The sequence below is a fragment of the Castanea sativa genome, chromosome 9, assembly GCF_040712315.1.
Source record: "Castanea sativa cultivar Marrone di Chiusa Pesio chromosome 9, ASM4071231v1".
Classification (NCBI taxonomy): Eukaryota; Viridiplantae; Streptophyta; class Magnoliopsida; order Fagales; family Fagaceae; genus Castanea; species Castanea sativa.
The window spans coordinates 15,590,239-15,604,647 of NC_134021.1; the positions used below are offsets into that span (position 1 = coordinate 15,590,239).

Consider the following 14,409-nt stretch of genomic DNA (forward strand, 5'->3'; position numbering starts at 1 on the left):
TTAGAAAAACTAATATTTTAAAAAAAGTATAGTTTCAAATCCGGGATGCCAAATGGACACAAAGCAACATACATAGTATAGTTAAATCTGAATATATGATGATAAATCTTGAAATTTTAAGAAAGTCTAGCTTCCAATCATATAATTATTAATTAGTACACCTCAACTATAAACTAACATTTATAGGTGATAGAAAAGGGACTATTCCATAAGGGCCTAGACACGCTCAAATGGAACTTATTGTTTTCTACTTTTTTATATGAAATATTTTGCACAACGTCCATACTTTCACACCAAATACTCACATTTGTATACATAATATATGCAAGAATATTGAAAACATGATGTGAAAATGAATACCGTTGGATATAAAAGTAGCAATCAATAAAGAAAAATATTGTTGGAGTTAAATCCAGTGACATCATAGCTATTATGTAATTATCTTATAAGAAGTTGACATGAAAATTGAAAGCATTTTATCCAAGAAGCTCACAAAATCTATGCAGGTATGGTATACTTTATCCAATAACGAAAATAATACATGCCAAACTTTTGAAAGTGGCACCCAAACTGTCTTGTCAATTAGGATTTTTTTCTTATAAAAAAAATTAGAATTTTTTTCTGAAATCAAATGCTTAAATACATGCTTGAGAAAATATTTCAGGAAAAAAAAAACAACAAATAAAAAATCACATGAAGGTGCTTGTGATAAATTTCTAGTTATTTCAAGAAAATGACATAGTTATGGAGAAGTTATTTTATAATTTTAAAAGAGTAATTTATATCTTAAACTATATACTTGGCCAATTGGTCTTATAATTTCAAAATTTTCAAATCAAAGCCTGCAATTTAAGATTTACAAATTAAACCTTATAATTTCATTAATTTTAAATCAAGCTTTGGTATTTAAAATTATACCCATTTAAATCCCAAACTTTTTGGATCTGATTTTTAAGTTTGACTAAGAATTAAAGTTAATATGATTTTAAAAATCTAAAATTTAATTTGAAACCCCTTTTGAGAATTGAAGGATTAATTTAATTTGAAACTAAATTAGGTTTAATTTGTACTAATAATTTTAAATCTGTTCTAGTTTGAATTTTTTTTATATGAAATCACCCCTATACATTTTAAAACGTACTTAATTCATAATAATAAAAAAATACGAACAAAATGATAGAATATTTCTTTACACCAATTTGAAAGAAAGATTGTCCAACTCACTATACAACAATCAATATAAATATCCACCCATATTTTAGTCACATGACCTACTTAATAAATAATAATACAATTTAGGGTAAATTATAGTCAACACCCCTAAAGTTTGAAATAAAACCAAATAAGTCCAAAATATTTCAAAACTAACTAATTTAGTCCCTGAATTATATATTAAATACAACAATTTCATTTTTAAGAGTATATAGTTTAGAGACCAAATTGATTATTTTTAAAATATTTTAGACTTGTTTAGTATAACGGTGCCAAATGTAATTCACCCTATAATTTATTTATTACTCGTAAATGGTTTTATCTTTTATAAACAACCACATAATAAAAATTGTCAAAGACAATCATAAAAAAAATAATGGCAAGTTTTATCAGAATATGGGCCAAGAGAGTGGGGCCATTGGCCTTGGGCCACCCTAGCCCATCAAACCTCAAAGAAATGTCGCCTATATAAATGACCCTCACGAGTAATGTCATACGCCGCAATACTAGTTCCTGGCTTGTTCGAGAAGATAGAAAAGATTTTTCTCTCTTTTTCGCTTTTGCCATATTTCTCAGGTGAAAAATCGATCAATCTCTCTTACACTTTCATTTCTCATCGTTTCCAAAGAAATCTTTTAAATTTCCTAGGGTTTCTAATCCACGGTTAATAGCTCTTCATTTTCTTCGATCTATTTCGATTCTAGACTTCAATTTCTAGGGTTTCCGCTCTAATCTTCTGTTTTAGCTCTTCGATTTCTTCGACCTAATTTGTTTTTAGACTTTAATGTCTAGGGTTTGGTACTTTCAAACTTGTTTGGTACTGACTCTGTGTGTGTTTTTGATTTAGCTTACTGGAAAAATACGATTCGATCATGGCTGGTGGAAATATATTTGGTAGAGCTATGTCTTACGTTCTCAATGAGCTCGTTGTTGACAGACTTGCCAACAGGTACCTTGTCGTTTTATTTCATAGAGCTTGTCGTTTATTATATTTATGTGTGTGTGAATCTAAGCTTCCTTCACTGGCCACCGGGAGTAAACTGTTACCGATTGGCTCGTTCCCTTGAAGCTAAAGAAATTCAAAGTATTTGATTTGGATTGATCTGCGCCGCACGAGATTTGAGAAATTTTTTTCTTGATGATTGTGATTACGATGTTATTTGGTTTATCATTATTATCTGATTCTTCATTTCAACCAATTACTATTGAGATTCATGTTGCGGTGAACTTTTGATTTATATGATTCTGATTTCTGAGTAGATTATGATACTAATGGCAGTATTAAGATGTAAATGACACTTGGAGACGGGGTTTAGAATAATGTCTAGGTGATAAAATTCACTATTTCCTAATAGCTTAAGCTAATAATGGGTGAATGATTAAATTCATAGAGCTTGTCATGTTTGTGTGTGTGTGATAGAAGCTTCTTTCTCTGGCCGCCGGGACTAAGCTGTTACCGGTTGGCTCGTTCATTTGAAGCAAAAGAAGCTCAAATTATCCGATCTTGTTTGATCCGTGGTGTGCAAAAATTAATGGGCACTGCAAGCTTAGGAAGTTTGAAAAATTTTGTTTTGATAATCATGATTTTGAAATTTATATTTGATTCTTCATTTCAACCAATCTTTGTCGTATTAGTGGAAGATTGAATGTTGATATTCCTGCTTCCATGAATTTTTAATTTATATGCTTTTGGGTAGATTCTGATATTTTGAGTTTAGAAGATTGCTAAGCAAATGACAATGTTAGGGTGTAAATGACACTGACACATGGGTTAAATAATAAAATTCACAATTTCCTAATATCTTAATCTAATAATGGTTTAAGTTCTCTCCTTAAGCTTTTAGGACAAGTTATGTTATCAGAGCACATGGTCATGAGTTTGACCTTCGACTTTTTAAGGTGGAGTTTGGTCATGTTTCACTGAACGTGTGAATTATATGTGTAAGTAGAAATCTTGTGATGTTAGAAAATGTCTGCTAAATGAATGGCCTTTTAAGGATGTTACTGACCCACAGGTGTCAATGATATGCAAGAACAAAGAATCCCACTTCACTTGATTTATGCTATGTAGTTGTCCCCACCCCCAATCATCTAAGTTTCTCCTCTGTATCTGCTGCCAAGGATGACCCTATCGTAGGCTTGTACTGATTGCATAGATGACTGCAACAATTAAACAACTAAGGGCTGAGGCTTTTTATTTTATTTTTCATACGGTGGTTGTTATTATTCGTATGGAGCGGCATCCTGAGCATCCATTCATTGTTTGATTGGATGAAGCGTAATGCATATGCATATCTGTTAACTAATGAATGTTGGAATTTATTTTTAAAGCTTCTCATAGGTTATTTGGGACTAGTCTGTTCCTCACTGGTTTTCATTCTTACATGTGAAGCACTGCTACATGGGAAGTTTGAGTATTGTTGTGTTGAACGTTTGTTTCTTCCTTCCTTTTTTTTATTATAATTCTTTGATTCTCCATTTCCCCAAATTCACAATGTTGCTGGGAGATCAAATATTGAGATATCTAATATTTCTCCTCTATATCTGCTGCCAATGATGACCCTATCGTAGGCTTGTACTGATTGCTTAGATGACTGCAACTATTAAAAAACCAAGGGCTGAGGCTTTTTGCTTTTATTTTTCAATGATTGTTTAATTGGGTGCTTGCATTCTAGCTTAACGGGTGATTCCTTGTTATTTTAACATAATATTTTTTGTGGTTTTTTAGTCACGCATTCCAGAGGTTTGCTGTGAGAACATCAAAGAGTATCGATGAAATGATAAATAAGGGTATGTTTCCTGTTTTTCCAGTCATTGTAGTTTCCATTAGTCTGCACTTCTGAGTTCTGAGCATTATTTAATTACTGGGTGATGGTTTGTTCATGCAGCTGCTTCAAAGCAGCGAGATGTCACTGAGCAGGTGAAGGAATTCTCTAAGAATTTTGAGGTTGGATTCTGTGCTCTGATTTGATTAGAAATATTATTCAGCTGCTTTGGATTCTATAATAATAACATTACTTGTTGCATTTTTTGCAGTCATACAAAAATCAGTGATGCGCAGTGATGGACTTGGTATTGTGACCATATGTATATGATTGCCCCGGATTCTTGTTCCTTATGTGAGAGTGACGAAAATGAGTTAGTTATTTTAGGATGTTGGATTGTCTCAAGGAAAATCTTGTACCTAAAATAAATGTCATTTTAAAGTATAGCTATTTTTGTCTTGATTAAAAAGTTACCTAAGAAGTAGCTAGTTTTGCTCCGCAGAATCATCTCCTCTGGGGAATGTGTTTCCTGAAAATGGACTTGGAGCTAAACGTCCACTCCTCTTAAGTATGGACATTGATATGTTAAGTAAAATCCTTTTTACTACGTTGAAATAAATTTCTGATTCTGTTAGTTGCTTTTTTTTTTTTTTTTCCTGAGTTGTGGGTGTTTGAAGTTGCCATTAGGAAAAGAGAGCTACATTTTGCTCAACCATTTGTACACCACTAACAAATTTGGAACACGTTAACACTTTTTTATAAACATTAACAGTCCTTTTGAACGGTATGATATTCTCATTTTTATTTCTAAGAAGAATTATCTTTATACATGGAATTTGGTTTATGCATGTTTGAGGTGCTTCACAAAAATCGTCTAGAGGTAATCAGGTGGTTGAATTCATAGTCAGTATTATATGATAGTATCATACAATACAGTACGAATCGTAAAAAATGTAAAATAGATTTTTTACAATACATAGACGAATGTTTTAAAATGAGATTTTTTGTTAAATTTGTACTTTTATTTGAATATAACCAATTGTTAGACTTATTTTTAACACAAAATTATTAGGTTATTTAATATGGCCTAATAAAATTAACATATTTATAAGTTTTTTTTCCTTCTTTTTTCTATAAAATTTGGACTACACGCATTTACATTTCACTTTAATATTTGTAAATTTATTTTTTATACTATAAATAAGATATTAATTGACAATATAATTATTTTTAATTTTTGTCATTATTATAAGTCCAAGTCCAAGAAATTAGAATGCCAAAAAGAAATATTTTTTTTTAATTATTAAAATAAAAAGAACAAGAAGAGATAATAAATGTTAAGGACGATAAAAAAAAATTTAACGAAAAAATAAGTTTGCAAAATGATAAACATGATAATAACATTGAGTTAGATGGGGTTTATTAGACAATATGATGAAAATAATTACTTATTCTTGGGTCATTTGTAATATATTCTTATTTTTTAATTTAAGTAATTTGAATGTGTATGTTATAAACACGTACTAGTTTGATTTATTTAGTTAGCTTGTTAAATATTATTACGTAAGTGATGAATAAATTAGTTATTAGCTGAATATATTTAAAATTTATAAAGTATATACCATTTATATATGTATATTTATAATTTTTTATAAATCTTATTAAGTGTGTGCATCTTACAATACACAATACCAAAAAATCAAAAATTGATTCATGTTTTGACAACTACGATTAAATTGTCATAGCCATGGCGTCGATACTAGATACTCCTTTGGAGTTCAACGTTACAGCGGTTCTATATTATTAAAAAAAAATTTAAAATTTTAAAAAAACTACGAATTTCATAACAAAAATTTTGTTTGCTCAAGCAAGATAATTCCATGGAAATTTGCATTTATTTTTCCCTTTTTTTTTTATGTGAAAATTACTTTCTTTTCAATTTTGAGAAGTAAAGAAAGATCAAACCTCATATTCTATGTTCACGCTGAGGACCAATCGACGAAGTGGGGAAAGTTACGCCAACCATCTAGAGTTGCTAACAAAGCAATATAAACCTGTTTTCTATATTGATGAAGTATACATTGACCAATTGAGTTCAAGTTTAATAGATAATATGGTTTTGCAACTCCATCCAATTATTCTTAACTTTCCTTTGAATTTCTTACGCAATGATATAAATACATACATTGTCAACAAAACTTAGGGCAGTAAATGACTTTTATCGTCACCAATTGTCTCGGAAAGTTACCAGGCAGCTAAACTATTATAAAATCATGGTTTCTTAAATTTCATTATTAGAGTATGCGTATGACTCATTTTCATAGTAATGTTAGCAAAATCATTCTATTGTATGCGCGCAACCTTTCTACTTCTGTGACCAAGAAACAGAAGCACAACTGCCTCTTTGTTCTTGCTTTTCCTATGTTCTATAACAATGATAAAATGTCATATTATACCAGGCAGGGTACACGGATTTATCGGACACCATGTTACCAGTACCACTCATAAAATCGTGTCTTCAATTGGAAACAGGTGCAGTATTTGATCTTTAGGCTTCCAGACTGGATTTTTTGTTCTGTGCTAGGGCAATTTGGGGAGCAAAGTTATACTGTGATGATGGCTCCACTATAACGCAAAATTTAATATACAATATTAAAACATTTCAAAGTTAGCCACTCTACAGTCTACCCTGTAACTTAAGTTCATGTAACAACAAAAACAATCAAAGCTATTCTGGTTGGTTATATTTCAACAATTTACTTTTGTGATTAAGCAAAAGAGAATGACACATAGATCTAATTATAAGCAATATTAACACAAAAGAAGTAATAGGCAAAACAATAAATATATACTTCATATATAATAAAAAATCTGTAATATAATTAAAAACTCACAGACCAAATGCATGAAGGATGAATGAATCAGATCAAGTCTTGTGTTTGATACAATCTTCTTAAAGCAGATTTCGCCTCTCACACAATCACTGTGGTGCTTTGAGACTCACAGACGTCTGTCTCCCAAAATAAAATAATTTACAGCACGAAAAAGAAGCACACAAGGTCATGCTCTGCAAACTACTTAATGTCTCTCTCTCTTTGACACAAAATGAAATGCACAAAAAATGTTCTCACTAGAGAGTTTTTCTGAAAAATAGTTTTTTTTATGAACGAAGAACTGAAAAATTATACGTTATTAAACAGACACTCTGTTTTAGTAATAACTTTTATGCACAGACCAACTGACTCAACAATTAAAATAATAAAATATTCTTATTTGGACAAGTAGGCCCAGTCCACATATGCCAAAAGTTCAACCCAATGTCCAACTCATGAATATATAAACTCATATATCTATGTGGGACTATCTCTTACCTTTCCTATGTGGGACTATCTCTTTCCTTTCCTACTTGGGACTCAAGATTTTTACCACTTTTAATAACATCTTCAAATGAACATAGAAAACATCAATTTCTTATTCACTCCATGCTATTTTTCCAACAATTCTAAATTTGAGAATTCATACATTCGATGATATTAAAACAGAATAATCTTGTCTTATCAAAAAAAAAAAAACAGAACAATCTTGTCTTATCAAAAAAAAGAAAAAACAGAACAATCTTGTCTTGATTAAAAATCAATTAATTGTGGGCAAAGCCACAGAAGAAAAGAGAACTACTCCTCAAAGTTCTTCAAACAAAAACAACATGCATTCATCTCTCCAAATACACATGAGATTCAACAATTATTAGGTCAAGAGAATTATTTAGATAACACCTTTTCCCAAAGGTATTGCATATTTGCAAGCACGCATGCCTAAGCGATCAATATGCCCCTGTAAGAAGAGAAGATTCACAATTAGTCAAAATTGAAGTGTGCTAACAAACTTTGAACAAAAAAAATTTGCAAGAACCAATTAAGAGCCCTTTCATTGGATAGACTATGAAAGGGGCTAAGTATGCCCAAAATACAAATTCGATAAATAAAACAACTGGCAAAAGGATAGGGAAAATAAAAATGTTTTCCACGTTGAAATTACCCTAAATCCTAATCAAAGAACTTGACTCCAAGACTCCCATAAGATTAAAGCAGATTTGATGAAACACCAGGACATATATCATTTGCCAAATTAATCTCACAAATTATGTAGCAAATGAGAACCTGATGCTGAAACAGGCTGATTCTGCTGCTTTATCTAAGGTCTTAATTCCATGTTTTCTCCAGTACAGAACATGGTTACTATAAATGAATCTGGGAATTGGCATAAGGAAGGGTCATACTTTAGAGATAGATTGACGGCAATTAGTCTCTCTTAAAAGGGATGGGTATATGAAGGATAAAAGGCTTGTTTTTAAAGAATTAGAATTCTTTCTTGTATACAAGTAGTCTCACAGTTGGATTCAGAGCCAAGCAATATATATATTATATATATATATATATATAATGAAAAGTTACTAACAATCCTCAACTGATTGGCTGCTTTCTGCAGAATCCATATGCATCAAAGGCTTTGAAACCAATTATATACAAGAATCTCTACCAGTCATCCCCATGTTTATTCATCAGAGGAGAGTGCCATCTAATTCATTCACACAAAAACCTCATTGTTTAGAAAGGTTCCAAACATCATGTTTAATAGTACATGAGATGCTACAAGGTAAGTGATTATTTTATAGTAACCAGACACTTTCATCTGCATTATGTTATATCACTTATGTACTTATATGTAGAGGAAGTAAATCAACCAGACTCACAAATACTCACACGGACACTGAGAGAAAGAGAGCACATTCCATATGCATCAAAGGCTTTGAAACCAATTATATACAAGAATCTCTACCAGTCATCCCCATGTTTATTCATCAGAGGAGAGTGCCATCTAATTCATTCACACAAAAACCTCATTGTTTAGAAAGGTTCCAAACATCATGTTTAAAAGTACATGAGATGCTACAAGGTAAGTGATTATTTTATAGTAACCAGACACTTTCATCTGCATTACGTTATATCACTTACGTACTTATATGTAGAGGAAGTAAATCAACCAGACTAACAAATACTCACACAGACTGAGAGAAAGAGAGCATATTCCATCTGCATCAAAGGCTTTGAAACCAATTACATACAATGACAGTGTTGAATTTAATCCATGTGGTCTTTACTTGAAGATGATAATCTAACACTACTATCTAGAAACCATAAAACCACACGAGATTATCAAACCAAAAAATACAAATTACCCTACCATCCTCCATTTGAGCTGCCCTAAACACAGGCAATTTTTTTTTTTTTTTACCCTCAACAACTTTATCGAACCATACGATGAGCATAACCCTCAAGCTGAGATAGACTGTAGGATCACAAACCACCTCAAATAATCATTAACAAGCCCCAAGATTTTCTATATATCTTACTTGTGGCCCAAATTTAGTGAAGATAGGAATGTATTAGTACCTCATCCTACAGTAGCCCAAACTCACCATTTTCAAAATTAAATGAAATCTTTTTGTATATTTTGCACCTTAGGTGGGGAAAGCAGGCTTATAAGGTGGGAACAGAATATCTCAAGCACAAACTTTGTGTAACTAAAAATCAAGTAATTGAGCCATGTACAATTTGTGAATAGGGGCATATCATTTAAAAAAATTCCATTCTCACATGTCATCCAAGACAGTCATTACCATTCACCACACACAAACGCAACCTCAAATAACAAATCTTGGAAATTAACAGTTTAGCACATACAATACAACTATTCACAAAAACCCTAACCCTATAAATCAATTAAAAATAAGAAAAAAGATTAAAAGAGGAAGAAGGAAATGACTGACCGAGATCTATTTTGACGACTTCTGGTATTTGGCGGGGTTGTAGTAGGATGCGTAATCAGGAGGAGAGTAAACAACAGCAGCCGCCATGGCTCCTGGAAGAACCACATACTTGGCCAAAACCGCCAGCTTTGCCACCAATGGCTCACCCCTCATAAACACCATTGTTGGATTGCTTACTCGAAGTATTTGATGATTGATCTCACTTTCTCTGCTATTGTATTGCTTGCTCCTATAATAATATAAGTCCAATGCAATACATGTTATAACCAATACAGAACAGCCTAATTTTTTTTCTTTTTCTTTTTACCTGAATCAAAGAAAATGTACCCAAAAGGAAGTAGCTGGAAAAATATGGGTATTACAGACAGGTTATTATTAGAATTAACCACAAACAGACAACAACCACCAATTGAAAGTTCAAAAAAAAAAAACAAAAAATATATACACAGTACACTACAGAGCAAGGGTCCGTTTGGTTAGGTGATTTGGGAGATCAAAAGAGCGTTTTTAAAACCAAAAACTCTGTTTTGCAACCCCAAATCTTTGTAGCTATTTTACAAACACTCATTTTAAACTTAAAAGACATGTTTTCCAACAGCTTATACAAACGCACCCAAATTTTAAAGGTGGTTCTTAAAGAATTAAGACATATCCATATACAGCAATTACTTAGATTTATAGATGGGTCTTTACTGTTTACTCTTAACAATCAGATTTTTTAGGCATGGCAAAAACTATATGGTAGATCAGAACCTTACATGAAAATAAAGCTGCAAAGAAATAAAAAGTTCTTGTTCATAAATAAGGAGCCTAGCTAGCTATAGGGTTATATCAGGTGTGGTTTATGACTAAAGTAACAAATTTTTTTACTCAGAAATGTCATTGGATGATATGATAGCAATAGCATAAAAACCCAAAACTAAAGTAAACTCAACCCAGAAAATTATTCTCAGAAAGAAACCATAACAGAGTCAGATTAAGCATATTTCACACTGAAACAGAAAACTCCATTCATAAACTCAGGATCAAATCAAAGCTATAACACAAGACACAACAGTCAAATGAGAGAGAGAGAGAGAGAGAGATAACGGTTCAAACTGACCCGGAAACTGAAAGTGGACCGGCCGGAGACTGGTGGCTGTGGACTTTATGGGGTGGTCCGGCTGGAAGGTAGGGTCAGAGGGCAGTGGGTTGCTGAAGAGAGATTGAAAGACAATGTGGGGAGGTGGATCCTGTGGGGAAAAGTCTAGAAGTGTTTCGGATGCATGACTCCACGTGTTAGTATAATTTAGGGAAACACCAATTTATTTTTTCAAAAAAAATAAGTAAATAAATCTCACCATTTTTTTTTCAATAAATAATTCTATTAATTCTATGCCAAAGTTTTTTTTTTCTTAATTTATGATATAAATTTTTCCTTATAATTAATGTCTAAAATCCAAACCACAAAAAAGTTCAACATTTTTGAGGTTATATTGAGATTCAATTCACCCTATAATATCATAATTAATTTTTAAAAATAAGGGTATTAAATTGAAATTTTAGCAAAATTGTCTAAATAATATGCAACAACAAAATTTCAAATGAATTTCCCACTTTTATAAGATAAGAGAAAAAAATAATTCATAAAAAAAGTTTTAAAAAAAAACATAAAAATTGAAGATTATTTTCAAAATAAATTTAAAAATATCACATTTATATTCAAAGGCATGATTCTTAAATTACAAATAAAGTTAGCATATAATTCAAGTTCAATGGAAATAATATTTACACACAAAGAGAGCGAATGAATAATTATTAATCCTTCAAAAGCAAAATTAATAGAATAGGCCTTCATGGTTAATCAATTAACCAAGCAATCCAATCTAATTATAAAAACTAAATATGTGTGTATTTTAATTTTATATATATATATATAATTTGATCTTTTTTGTATGCATATGCTATTTATGAATTTTTTTTAAAACATATTCTATTACTATCTTTAAAACGTCTACTTTCTCTCTCTTAGCATTCTGGCTTCCCATTTTTCTTTCATCTCTATGCTCTTATTGTTGAAGACATCTGACAAAATACTTTCAATCCACCTCAACTCTAGCCTGCACTGACCACTCCCACCCTACTTAGAATTTGTCCTACCTAAAAAGATGACGTGATGGGGATAAGACACCCCCGATCCGACCCACCCTGCACTGTTGCCATCCACAGTTAATATCCTAGGCCAAGCTCAAGCCTATCTGACCCATGATCAAGTTTGATTTAAGAAATAAGGCCCTTTTTTTTATATAAAACAAACTTTTTTATGAAGATGTATTCCTCATTTCTTGTGTTCAATGCACCTAAAAATATTTGACAGCCAGAAACATCTTTGGTTGATCACAAAAAACAGGGTGGCGAGTGTTTTTTGATGGGTTTTTTGTTAAAACATTTTCAATTTCCAATCAAAATCCAAATAATAAATAGTTTTTGCTGAAAATGATTTCAACAAAAGAAAAATGGGACAAAAAAATGTTATATGATTAAACAAAAAACAAAACTTACGCTCCGTTTGTTTCGAAGTAAAATAATTTCAAATGTAAAATATTTTACAAGTAACAAATTTTATAGTAAAATATTTTCAATAAAACATTTTCAGGTATTTGGATTAACCTAAACAATTGAAAATGAAAGCAAAAATCAGCCACTACCAACCACCATTGGATGCAAGCACAATCCACCACCAACTGTACTAAGTCCAAATTGGAAAAAAAAAAAATCACTGTTGTTGCCACCAAAATCCAATGTTAAAAGCCTGAAACACAATCATCCACATCACCGCAATAGCCACCACCCACAGCACTGCAACAACAAGATGAAAAAAATCCAAGACCAATGATTAATGAAAACCCACCCTAATCAGCTACCACCCACAGCACTGCAACAACGAGAAGAATAAAAATCTAAGATCAATTATTAATGAAAACACACGCCAATCAGCCACCATCAACACTGGAAACCACCCCCTACGCACCACCATTAAACCGACGAACCATCCATCACCCAGCCACCAAAACCCAAAACTAAACCCACCTACCAAACTCAAAACCAAACCCACCATCATTGACCCACCAATCCAAATCTAAGAGATGCGGCCAGAAAGAAATTAGGAACATGAGGAAGAGTGTAGAGGGAACAGAGAGATATAGCAACCCAAATCAACAATCTGCACCGCACTTACTACCGAAACCTCTATGCTAGACACATCGACGTCATTCGACTCGGTGCTCATCACAGAGAGTCCCAATGGACTGCCAAAGTAAAAAGAAGAGAGAGCAGGAATAACTGAGAAGGCCAAAAGGGAGAGTAGTTATGAGAGAGGGAGAGATAGCGTGAGAAGGACTAAGGTCAAAAGTAGTGAAAGTATTGAATAAAGCATCGGGTAAAAGCGAGGAGAGCAAATATAAAATATTTTACCAAAATTTTGTGTAAAATATTTTACACAAATTTGTCTAGCTTGATTTGATTGACTGAAAATATTTTACTTTTGTCCAATGTTATCAATTCCGTCTCGGACCCCATTTCAGTTTGTCAAGTGAAACAGAATATTTCGGTACCGACCTATTTCAGTATACCGCTCAAGGTGTTTCAGGATTCTTAAAAAAATCAAAAAATATATACAGTATAATTTTTTTTAATTATAATAAATTAATTCCCTAACATTATATGATAAAGAAAACTCCACGCGTACACTCTATAGGCAAGTAGATTCGAATAAGTAATAACCCATCAGTCCATCGCACCATTTAAAAATAAAATAAAATAATAATTTTCAGATTCACTAAAAGACAATTATATCTTGGAAGTAGGAGCCATTCAAAACTTTACCAAACCTCATTGTTCAAAAAATAAACGTCTCAGGTTTTTAGCATTCAGCTTAACAAAGAAAAAAGTCTCAAGCTCTTAGCACTCTTAAGGTTTGATGAAATGTGAAGACAAGCAAGCGAAAAAATGTAGTGCAGACAGAAAATAAACCCAAAAATGAAAAGGGAAAAGAAAAGATGGAGCATGCAGATGAAGGTTGGACACTGCCATTGTTGTTAATTTCTATTTCTCTTCTTAATTTCTTTTTGGGTTGTGATTATTTTCTTATGAATTTAAAGCTTTAGATCTTGTCAAAATAGAAGCTTTACATGTATGAATGGATCTGTGAACATCTGATTTGAGATGTAAAACAACATAGTTGTAGGATAGTTTTTTTTTTTTTTTTTAGACAAAACCAGCACTGGCTGAAATTCCCATTCCACCCGAAATTGGCTGGAACTGACTGGAACAGCCGAAACACCTCAAAACAGGCCGAAATTTGACCCAAGGTGGAATGGCTGGTAGTACCATTCTGGATTGCACACCAACACAAGAAATTCTAGTCACTCCTGCCGGAACGGAACGAAATTAATTACATTGCTTTTGACTAAATATTTTACTACAAAACAAACACCGTAAAATGGAAAAATATTTTCCTGAAAGTATTTTACATTGAAACAAATGGAACTTAAGTGTTATTTCTTAAATCTCTTAAGATTTAACTATGTGTGGCTATATAATTAAAAAATACACTTTCATCCTATA

General features: G+C 32.0%; 2 long non-coding RNA genes across 2 annotated transcripts; one reads left to right on the forward strand and one right to left on the reverse strand.

Moving 5' to 3' along the window:
• The first annotated feature begins 1,707 nt into the window (after positions 1–1,707).
• On the forward strand, positions 1,708–4,611 carry LOC142610950 (uncharacterized). The gene is made up of 5 exons (XR_012839908.1): positions 1,708–1,788; positions 2,060–2,161; positions 3,941–4,002; positions 4,101–4,159; positions 4,249–4,611. It is a non-coding gene; the product is annotated as an uncharacterized LOC142610950 (long non-coding RNA).
• A 1,712-nt stretch (positions 4,612–6,323) lies between these two features.
• On the reverse strand, positions 6,324–11,082 carry LOC142610781 (uncharacterized). Its single transcript, XR_012839886.1, has 4 exons — positions 10,907–11,082; positions 9,805–10,033; positions 6,375–7,808; positions 6,324–6,338 (listed from the first exon to the last, which is right to left on the reverse strand). It is a non-coding gene; the product is annotated as an uncharacterized LOC142610781 (long non-coding RNA).
• Positions 11,083–14,409: the final 3,327 nt, after the last annotated feature.